The sequence below is a fragment of the Nicotiana sylvestris genome, chromosome 2 (genome assembly GCF_000393655.2).
Source record: "Nicotiana sylvestris chromosome 2, ASM39365v2, whole genome shotgun sequence".
NCBI classification, from domain to species: Eukaryota; Viridiplantae; Streptophyta; class Magnoliopsida; order Solanales; family Solanaceae; genus Nicotiana; species Nicotiana sylvestris.
Genome location: NC_091058.1, coordinates 98,798,220 through 98,809,768, shown reverse-complemented (window position 1 = coordinate 98,809,768; position 11,549 = coordinate 98,798,220). Strand labels below are relative to the sequence as shown.

The window sequence follows — 11,549 nt, the reverse complement described above, 5'->3', positions numbered from 1 at the left end:
ATAAAAAACAAACTTTCTTGTTTTGCTGATAGGAAACAAAAAATTGGAACAAGTATTTTGCAGTAAAGTACAATGTTCTCCTTGGAATATAGAGAATCTAATGAATAGAAAAGAAAAAACAAAGAAGAAAGACTAAAAATGGGATAACTAGAAGGAATAGAAAAAAAGAATACATACCAAAATTTTCACTTATTTCTTCTGTTTTGTTTCCTTTTCGTTATTAGTTCTTTACTTTTATTTCTTGTTTCTTTTATTTGAATAGGAGAAATTTTAGCAAAGCCAATATTTTACTATCTAATGAAAAAAAATCTATTTACATGCCTCTAACATATAATTAGACTTAAAGAATCATGTATTAGCCTCTCTCTCCCCCCTTACATAATTATAATATATGTGAATGATTTTTTTTCTTAAAAAAACCTTTCTCTTTCATTTCCTTTTTAAAAGAAAATAAAAAAAACATAATTACCTAAATCTAATTCTAATTAAAATGCTAAATAAATATGTAAAATTATCTTTTATATGCATTGATATATGAAAATTTATCTTTTTCATACACTATATATCGTAAAATAATTTTTTAAAATTTAGTGATTTTTCGCTCGAAAATTTTCAATAGTTTAAACTAACACTTGTTCGAATGACATACTTTGACTCAGTTAAATATGTACATATTGAACACCTAAGACACAATCTCTCCTAAAAGTAAAGTGTGACTCATAAAAGCACTGACATGAGAGGTGTCCAATAAATTACTAACATGTGTATATAACAAAAGAAAATTGCTCCCTTCCCTCATTTGTGTATTACAACTACAAGATGAAAATCCAACCACCAAATATAGAAAAATCGATGCAACCATATCGACGGAGAGACCAACGACTGCTGCTAAATTCCCACCTGTGCACCACTATCATTTTTTGTTACATCCCTCTCATTACCAACGTTCTAGTTGTCCATAATTTCAGGATCAACTCACCCATATCACACTCATTCTTCATCACTCCACTCTCATCGAACACCCCCATTCTCTGTACCATCGGCGGAGGAGGAAGTATGGTTTAACTTCCAGAGTTGATGGAGAAGATAAAGTAATCGCTGCCACAAACAAAATTGAGGTTTTCGGTGACAAGTGCTTACCTAAGTGGAAGAATCAAGATATAGTAATACAAGATCTAAAAAAACTGAAATTGTTTTCGGGTCAATTTACGTACAGTTTTAATTGCACCAAGGACAAGTTCTCCTATCATTTCCAATAAATTTTATAATACTATAAGACCCAATTTTGAAATCTCTTGGATTCTTGAAGTTTTGTTTACTCATACCAGCAAAATGTTTGTACGATCTCCACAGAATCACTTACTCAATCGTTAATTCTTTTATTACTTTTTTTTTCTCCTGGTGAGGTGTAACGATCCGACCAGTCGTTTTGAGCAGTTGCACTTCTCTCGGTTGTTTGAGGGCATGAGTAACTCCGTATGATATATTGTAACTTATGTGAATTATCGGTTTTGGTTTTCAGGTTATTCGAAATTGAGTTAGAAGAATGATTCTCTACTAGGAGCTTTAAATTTGAGAGGATTTATTAAGTTTGACTTTTTAGTATTTGACCTCAGATTGGATTTTTGATGGTTCCATTAGCTCCATTGGGTGATTTTGAACTTAGGAGCGCATCCAAATTGCGATTTGGAGGTCCGTAGTAGAATTTGACTTGAAATGGCGAAAGTTGGAATTTTAGAAAGGTTGACTGGGAGTGGACTTTTTGATATCGGGGTCGAAATTCGATTCTACAAGTTGGAGTAGGTCCGTAATATCAAATGTGACTTGTGTGCAAAATTTGAGGTCAATCGGACGTGAATTGATAGGTTTCGGCATCGGTTGTGAAAATTTGAAGTTTCAAGCTCATTGATTTTGAAAATGAGATGTGATTCTTCGTTTCGATATTGTTATGTGTGTTTTGAGGCCTCGAGTAGGTCCGTATTATGATATGGAACTTGCTGGTATGTTTGGACGGGGTTCCGATGGGCTCGGGTGAGTTTCGGACGAGGTTCGGATTATTTTCATTTCATGTTACATTGCTAAAGGTTTCTGGTTCTAGTGTTTTCACATCCGCGGACGAATGGGCGCAAATGCAAGTCCGCAGATGTGGACAACTGGCCGCCGAAGCGTAGCAGGTTTGGTTGGAGACCATTGCAGATGCGGAGGAAGACTCGCACCTGCGAGTGCGCAGAAGCGAAAATTGTTCCGCATTTGCGAGGGATCAGCTGGTTAGTTGTGGCCGTAGAAGCGAAGAAGTTACCGCAGATGCGGTGGTCGCAAATGCGACGATTTGTTCGCAAATGCAGAAAGTACTAGGAAGAAGCTATAAAATTGAGGTTTTTGTTCTTTCTTCATATTTTGAGATGTGGGACTCGGATTGAGGCGTTATTTGGAGCAAATTTCATCACAAGGGTTGGGGTAAGTATTCCACACTTGGTTTTGATTTTATCCCATGAATCTATCTTCACTGTTGGCAATTGGTTGATGAATTTTAAAGAGAAATTGAGGGTTTTAGCCTAAAGTTTCATAAAATAAATTTTTGAGTTTTAAACATCGATTTGGAGTCGGAATTAAGTAAAACTAGTATGGTTGGACTCGTAATTGAGTAAAACTAGTATGGTTGGACTCGTAATTGAATGAGTTGTCAGATTTTGTAAGTTTTGTCGAGTTTCGAGACATAGGCCCGGGTGTGATTTTTGGCCAGTTTTGGGTTTTGATAAAGGATTCGACTTTATCATTTGGAATTATTTTCTTGGGCTTTATTTGATGTATTTGAGTTATTTTTGGCTAGTTTTTTGAGCCGTTCGGAGCTCGCTACATGCGTGATGGCATTCTTGGAGCATCGATTGGCTTGCTCGGTATTGGAATTTTGCTTGTTCGAGGTAAGTAACTCTTCTAAACTTAGTGCTAAGGGTATGAAACCCCGAATTGCATGCTATGTGATTGATGTTGAGGTGACGCACATACTAGGTGACGGGCGCGTGGGCGTGCACTCAGTGAATTGTAACTTCGTTGTTTTCATGATGGTTTAGTGGCCCTATTTTATTGATATTTGTGTCTTCACCATGTGATTAAGTACTGAGCTGTCAATCATACTAGATATCATGTTTAGGCTTTATGTTGATAATTTTAGGACCCATAGTGGTCGTTTTTTACTGTCATCTCACTGATTTCATTGATATTTCGTACTCAGCCATATGCATGCATTCATATCATATCTCACTCTCAATTGTTATTTATTGATACATCATATTATTGTTGTTGGGCTAGTTTCATGACATTGTGTGCCTGTGAGTAAGACAGGAGAGAATAATGATTGAGTAAGGCTGAGAGCCTGATTATGGGTGATAGTTATGGGATCGGGCTGCACGCCGTATCATGTTATTTGATTTATGCATGGATCTGGATTATGATAGTGCTTGGGCTGTAGGAGCTCCTCCGGAGTCTATACACACCTCTAGTGAGCGTGGTTGATTATATTGAGGGATGGATCTTCCCTGGACATGGATCTTGTCCAAATCATTTATATACCTAGAGATGGTTCTTCTCCATGGTGCTGGATTGGCCTTCCTCGGTACTGAGTGACTGATGGTCAGTAATGTATATATTCTTGGATGGATCTTTCCTGGGCCGTATATGCCATATACAATACCGAATGGTTGAGCATTGATGAGTGGGAAGCATGAGACAGTGAGATGGAGTTCTCTAAGAGTGTGAGTACATGATTCATCTCTGAGATACATGACATTGGCATGCACACATGACATACAAGCATAGAGGTATTTCACACTTGCTATCGGGAAAGAAAATGAAACATCTTATTTATTGTGAAAAGGATTTTTGGAAAAATTCTAGTTTTCAAACTATCTCATATTTTTCAACGATTTCGGTAAGGATTTAGGTTTCATTGTTATTCCTGAAAAGCAAAACTATTTTTCGGAAAATTGTGAACAAGTTGAGCATTTATTTCTGAGTTTCTTCCTTATTTATATGCTCTATGTTGTTATGAACTGCTATTGGTTATTGGTGTTGAACCCGACCTATGCTCCAGATCGTCACTACTTTCAACTTAAGTCTAGGTTTGTTAGTTACTCAGTACATGGGGTCGGTTGTACTGATACTATACTTCTGCACATTGCGTGCAGATGTTGGCTGCTGAGGTTGCTATGTTCGATGGGAGCTGGATTTGAAGATGTACCTGCGTTCTTGTTGTAATTGCCTCTTGTTCATGGTAGCCTTAGATTTATAATACTCTATTTATATACTTTTCAAACAGAAGATGTATTTCCTTCATATCAGCTTTGTCAACTCTATTCTTAGAAGCTCGTGATTTGTACTACCAATCCTTGGGAAATGTATAATATTCAGATAATTTTCTTTGATTAATTGTCCTATTAAATATTATTGAAATTGGATAATTATTAGTTGGCTTACCTAGCGGATTGGGTTAGGTGCCGTCATGACTAGTGGATTTTGGGTCGTGACAGATTGATATCAGAGCTCTAGGTTCATAGGTTCTACAAGTCATAAGCAAGTATCTAGTAGAGTCTTGCGGATCGATATGATGACGTCCATACCTATCTTCGAGAGGCTACAGAGCATTTAGGATTTTCTTCCCATCTTTCTTTCCTTATCGTGTGACATTGATTCAGCTTGAAACGTAATCCTTTGAATTCCTTCCACGCATTCGTATGTGCACTTGAGCACTCGATATCAGCTGTGCATCGACGACTTTTGATTCCTGGGATGAGGTGCGAGATGTGATTTCAGTATGCTGATGATGGGCCAGTCTGGAGGACTTGAGGCAGGATTTTGACTGTAGCTTGAGCACAGAGATGTTGATTGTGTGAGCACCTGCTTTTGAATTTATATGCTCGGTAGTGTCCCTATTAGTGGAATTTATGGTTAGATGGCTATGTGATGAGTGTGATATGACTTCGAGATGTGTTCATATAGTTTGAATGCAGCGACATGTATTCATATAGTTTGCTCGAGGTGTAGGAAGGACTATCGGGTGCTTGATTTCTGTTATTCGACGTAAAGTCTCGAGTTATGGGTGTTTTGAAGGATCTTTCATGTTGTTTGGTTAGGGAGTGAAGTAAGTTTTCAATGTCGTGATATGAGTTCAGACTCAGGAAGACTAAGTGATTGCGTAATAGTTATGACTGTGGAAGGGTATAGAGAGATGTCAGTTTGAGGCGAAACAGGTGAGTTATCTCATGCGAGATATCCTAAGGTTTGTGGGATCCCTATGTTGTTTTGTAGCGAGTTCTCTTTTACCAGTGAATTATATGTGTTGCAATTTGAGTTTGAATCTCTTATGAGAGTTGGCTTGACTGTTACAAGGGTGAATGCGAGATTTGCGGATGGTTTGAGATATTAGGTGGATTGTGTTACATGAGCTTATGAAGGATTTGGTTGAATCACTACGATATTATGGCAGTAATAGAGTATGGGCATCGTGAGTTATTCTGCATTTTGATCTATGGCTTTGAGCCAAGTAGGGGAGTCTGCTCTTGATAAGTGGATTTCACAACTATGTGTTGTATTGGTTTCAGTTTGAGGTATACCTATGAATAAGTTATGTTCCGTAGAGGGTGAGATCTAGTAAAGGAATTTTTGGATACGGGTTGTATTATGCTTTTTGAGGATATGGGAAATGTGGAATAATTAAGTTGTTATGCGTAATGGATGTAGTGTGCAGGGGTTTCGCTCGGTTGCTTAGATGTGTGGATTACTTCTCAGGGTGTTGGTGTACTAATGGGGCACGGGTCGTTTGGTCCGTTTGGTCAGTTTAGTTGAGATTTAAGCAGAGTGGAAGACTCTTGAGAATGATCCTAACGGATTCAAGATTTAAATGTAGCAATTGGAAATTTTTGGGATTTGTATATGGCTAGGGTTGGGGATTTTTCATTGGATGATGTCGAGACTCATAGTATTTCTATATCATTATGGATTCTACATTCAATATCTGGAAGGTAAGATGAATAATTTTAAATTCATAGAAGGTCTCTCTAGAGTGGGTATCTCGGTTGTGGTACTTTTGAGGTGCTTAAGAGAGCATTCAGCGACTTATGAGCCTTAGGGCGGTGTGGTTTTATGCTAGGATCTCGTGTGGTGAGTTTTGGTTGAGGATTGTGGTATTATGGTGAGGAGAAATATCAATTTGAAGGTAATTCAGAAGGAACTCGAAAAATTAGGATAGGTTGGTATTAGGTTGGATCAGCACATTAATGGATATAATCGGCTCCTTGGGTACTTGTGATGTACTAGTCTCTACAGGTGTTCGTGGAAATACTTTTGGGTTTTGGCAACCTACGTGGCTTGGTTGAGTTAGAGAGATTCGATTCTGAAATCTTGGTTATGTGCAAATGGGCTTCGAAGGAATTTAGCTTGTTCGAGGTAAGTAACCCTTTTAAACTTAGTGCTGAGGGTATGAAACCCCGAATTACGTACTATGTGATTGATATTGAGGTGACGGGCGTATGGGCGTGCACCTGGTGAATTGTGACTCCATTGTTTTCAAAGCACTGTTTAGTGGCCCTATTTTGTTGATATCTGTATCTTCACCATGTGATTAAGTACTGAGCTATCAATCATGCTAGATATCATGTTTAAGCCTTATATTGATATTTTTATGACCCATAGTGGTTGTTTCTTACTGTCATCTCACTGATTTTATTGATATTTCGTACTCAGTCATATTCATGCATTCATATCATATCTCAGTCTCAGTTGTTATTTATTGATACATCATACCATTGTTGTCGAGCTAGTTGCATGACATTGTGTGCCCGTGAGTGAGATCGGAGAGAATGATGAATGAGTGAGGCTGAAAGCCTTATTATGGGTGACAGTTATGGGTTCGGGCTGCATGTTACAGCATGTTATACTGATTTATACCTGGATCTGGATTATGATAGTGCTTGGGATGTAGGAGACTAACCGGAGTCTGTACACACCCCAAGTGAGCGCGGTTGATTATATTGAGGGATGGATCTTCCCTGGACATGGATCTTGTCCGAAGCATTTATATACCTGGAGATGGATCTTCTCCATGGGGCCGGATTGGCCTTCCTCGGTGAGATTGAGTACTCTGAGAGTATGAGTACATGATTCATCTCTGGGATACATGGCATTGCCATGCACACATGCCATACAGGCATAGAGATGCATTTTTCCTCAAGCTGTACGGTATCACATCATTCATGACGTTTTACGCACATTGATATGTGGGCATAGAGAGGTATTTCACACTTGCTATTGGGAAAGAAAATAAAACATCTTATTTATTGTGAAAGAGATTTTTGGAAAAATTATAGTTTTTAAACTATCTCATATTTTTCGACGATTTCGGTAAGGATTTGGGTTTCACTGCTATTCCTGAAAAATGGAACTATATTTCGAAAAATTCTGAACAAGCTGAGCATTTATTTTTGAGTTGCTTCCTTGTTTATATGCTCTACGTTTATATGAACTGCTATTGGTTATTGGTGTTGGACCCGACCTATGTTCCAGCTCGTCACTACTTTCAACCTAATGTTAGGTTTGTTACTTACTCAGTACATGGGGTCGGTTGTACTGATACTACACTTCTGCACATTGCGTGCAGATGTTGGATGCTAAGGTTACTATGTTCGACGAGAGCTGGATTTGAAGATGTACCTGCGTTTATGTTGTAGCTGCCTCTTATTCATGGTAGCCTTAGATTTATAAAACTTTGTGTATGTACTTTACAAACAGAAGATGTATTTCCTTCATATCAGCTTAGTCAACTCTATTCTTAGAAGCTCATGATTTGTATTACCAACCCTTGAAAAATGTATAAGATCAGATGATTTTCTTTGATTAATTGTCATGTTAAATATTATTGAATTTGGATAATTATTAGTTGGCTTACCTAGCGGGTTAGGTTAGATTCCATCACGACTAGTGTATTTTTGGGTCGTGACATAAGGTGGGTTTCCTAACTAGACATACAAATTCATGGATGATTGTGTTTCTAAGAATTCAAAGAAATTGGACCATATTGCTTTTCCTAAGAAGAGAAAAAAATGAAATAAAAAAACAAAAACAAAATCGATCAATATGGATTGTTAAATCCGAAGACATGATGTGTGGGGTGAGGCTATCTTTTGAGAGTTCGTAATTTAAAACTATTAATGAGATAACAGTGGAGGCGTAACGATTAGCTCACGACGGCAATGAATGAAAGTGACGACGCTTACAAATTGGAGGTTGGAAAAGGAAATATTGTACAAAAGTGTCACGACCCAAAATCCAGCAGTCGTGATGGCACCTAATCCAACCTGCTAGGTAAGCCAATTAACAATTATACATTTCTAATTAACTTAATTAAATAATTAAACAAAAGGAATTATCTAAATCTTATACATTCTTTAAGGACTGGTAGTATAAATAATGAGCTTCTAAGAATAGAGTTTACAAAGCTGATATGAAGTAAATACATCTTTTGTTTGAAAAGTACATAAATAGAGTTTTATAATCTAAGGCTACCATGAACAAGAGGCAGCTACAACAAGGACGCAGGTACACCTTCGAATCTAGCTTCCGTAATGCGCAACAACATCGACATCTGAAATTTGCACGCAATGTGCAGGAAGTGTAGTACGAGTACAACCGATCCCATGTACTCAATAAGTAACAAACCTAACCTTAGGTTAAAAGTAGTAACGAGCTGAAACATAGGTCAGGTCCAACGCCAATAACCAATAGCAGTTCATAACAGTGTAAATCAAGTATATAAAGAAGTAGCTTAGAGATAAAAATTCTCAACCTTTTCATAGTTTTCTGTAACAGTTCCGCTTTTCAAGTATATCAGTGAAAATCCAAATCCTTTACCGAAATCGTCAAAAATATGAGTAAGTTTGAAAACTATAACTTTTTTCCAAAAAAAGTTTCATCAGGTAAATGTTTCATTTTCAGATAGCATGAGAAAAGTACATCTCTATGCCTACATGTCAAGATACAGGTAAAAATCATGCATGTCACCAAAATCGGGCAACAAAAGGAAATGCATCTCTATGCATGTATATCAAGTACGCATATCAAATGCAATGCCTCTCAGTGATGAACTCATGTACTCACACTCTCAGAGTACTCAACCTCACTGTCTCGCATTATCTCTTACCGTGCTCAATACTCAGCACACTCAATCACTCAACACTGTACAATACTGGTTATGCGGCGTGTAACCCGATCCATATACATATAGCTATAAGGCTCGTTGCTGCTTGTAACCCGATCCATATACATATAGCCATAAGGCTCGTTGCGGCATGCAACTCGATCCATATATATATATATATATATATATATAGTCGACCGCGCTCACTGGGGGTGTGCAGACTCCGGAGGGGCTCCTTCAGCCCAAGCGCTATATCGCTGCGGCGTGTAGCCCCATCCCAAAAGTGTAACCAATATAACATGTTGCGGCATGCAGCCCAATCCCATAATATCACTCTCACTCAGGCCCTCCGCCTGACTCAGTCATCAATCTCTCAAGTCTTACTCACGGGCTCACAATATCATGAAACTAGCCTAACAACAATGATATGATGTATCAATAAATAACAACTGAGACTGAGATATGATATGAATTCTCAAATATGACTGAGTACAAAATATCAATAAAATCAATAAGGTGATAGCAAGAAACGACCACTATGGGTCCTAACAATATCAACATAAACCCTAAATATGATATCTAGCATGATTGACAACTCAGTTACTTAATCACATGGTGAAAATACAGATATCAACAAAATAGGGTCACTATTTAGTGCCCTGGAAACAACAAAGTCATAATTCACAGGGTGCACGCCCACACGCCCGTCACTCAGCATGTGCATCACCTCAACATCAATCACATAGCACATAATTTGGGGCTTATACCCTCAACACTAAGTTTGGAAGAGTTACTTATCTTAAACAAACTAATTCTGATGCCAAGCAACCCAAGCGATGCTCCAAGAATACCATCATCCATGTAGCGACCTTCGAATGGCTCAAAACTAGCCAAAAGCAACTCAAATACATCAGATAAAGCCCAAGGAAGCAACTACAAATGATAAAGATCGAATTCTACATCAAATCCCAAATTCGGCCAAAAATCACACCCAGACCCACACTCGAAACTCGACCAAACTCACAAAATCCGACAACCCATTCAATTACAAGTCCAACCATACTAGTTTCACTCATTTTCGACTCCAATTCGTTGATCAAAACTCAAAAATTCATATGAAACATTATGCCAAAACCGCCAAATTTCTCTTTCAATTCATCAAATAATTGCTAAAAATGGAGATGGATTCATGAAATATAACCAAAACTGAGTAGAGAACACTTACCCCAATCCTTATGATGAAATTTTCTCCAAAAATTGCCTCAATCCGAGTCCCACATATCAAAATATGAAGAAAGAACCAAACCCTCGATTTATAGCTTCTGCCCTGCAATTTTCGCATTTGCGGACAATAGGCCGCATCTGCGACTCTCGCTTTTGCGGAAAAGGACTCGCATTTGCGAGATAGACGCTTCTACGATGGCCATGACTGCACCTGTGGTCGCGCTTCTACGCAATTACCTACGCATCTGTGACTCTTAGCTTGCATTTGCGGCCATCGCACCTGTGCAATATTAATCGCAGGTGCGGAATACCAGAACCTGCAGCTCCTCAGCAATAACAACATGAAGAAAAATGGTTCGAAATAGATCCGAAACACGCACGTGCCCCTCGGGAATCCATTCAAATATACCAACAATCCCATAACATAACACGAACCTACTCGAGGCCTAAAAACACACATAAGAAAATCGAAACAACGAATCACACCTCAATTCAAAATCATTGAGCTTGAAACTTCAACTTCCACAACCGATGTCGAAACCTATCAAATCACGCTGATTGACCTCAAATTTTGCATACAAGTCACATTTCACATTACGGATATGCTCCAACTTCCAGAATCAGAATCCGACCCTGATATCAAAAACTCCACTCCCGGTCATACTTTCCAAAATTCCAACTTTCGCCATTTCAAGCCAAATTCCACTACGGATCCCCATATCACGATCCGGACGCGCTCTTAAGTCCAAAGTCACCCAATGGAGCAAACGGAACCATCAAAAACCCAATCCGAGGTCAAATACTATAAAGTCAAAACTTGGTCAAACCTTTCAAATTTAAAGCTTCTAGCTGAGAATCATTCTTCCAAATCAATTCTGAATAACTTGAAAACTAAAACCGACGATTCACATAAGTCATAATACATCATACGGAGCTACTCATTCCCTCAAACAACCGAGCAAAGTGCAAATGCTCAAAACGACATGTCGGTGTTACGCTCCACAATATTACGTCGATATTACATACCACAGTATTATATTACGATGATGTTACACCTTGCAGTACTGCATTACGATGATATTGCACTTTGTAGTATTAAATTACGACGATGTTTCACCCTATAGTATTGTACGTTGAA

The 11,549-nt window shown here is 38.2% G+C and overlaps 1 long non-coding RNA gene across 1 annotated transcript; it reads left to right on the top strand.

Annotated features, from left to right (window-relative positions):
- The first annotated feature begins 791 nt into the window (after positions 1 to 791).
- Positions 792 to 4,382, top strand: LOC138886364 (uncharacterized). Its single transcript, XR_011405065.1, has 4 exons — positions 792 to 2,457; positions 2,831 to 2,921; positions 3,339 to 3,818; positions 4,185 to 4,382. It is a non-coding gene; the product is annotated as an uncharacterized lncRNA (long non-coding RNA).
- Positions 4,383 to 11,549: the final 7,167 nt, after the last annotated feature.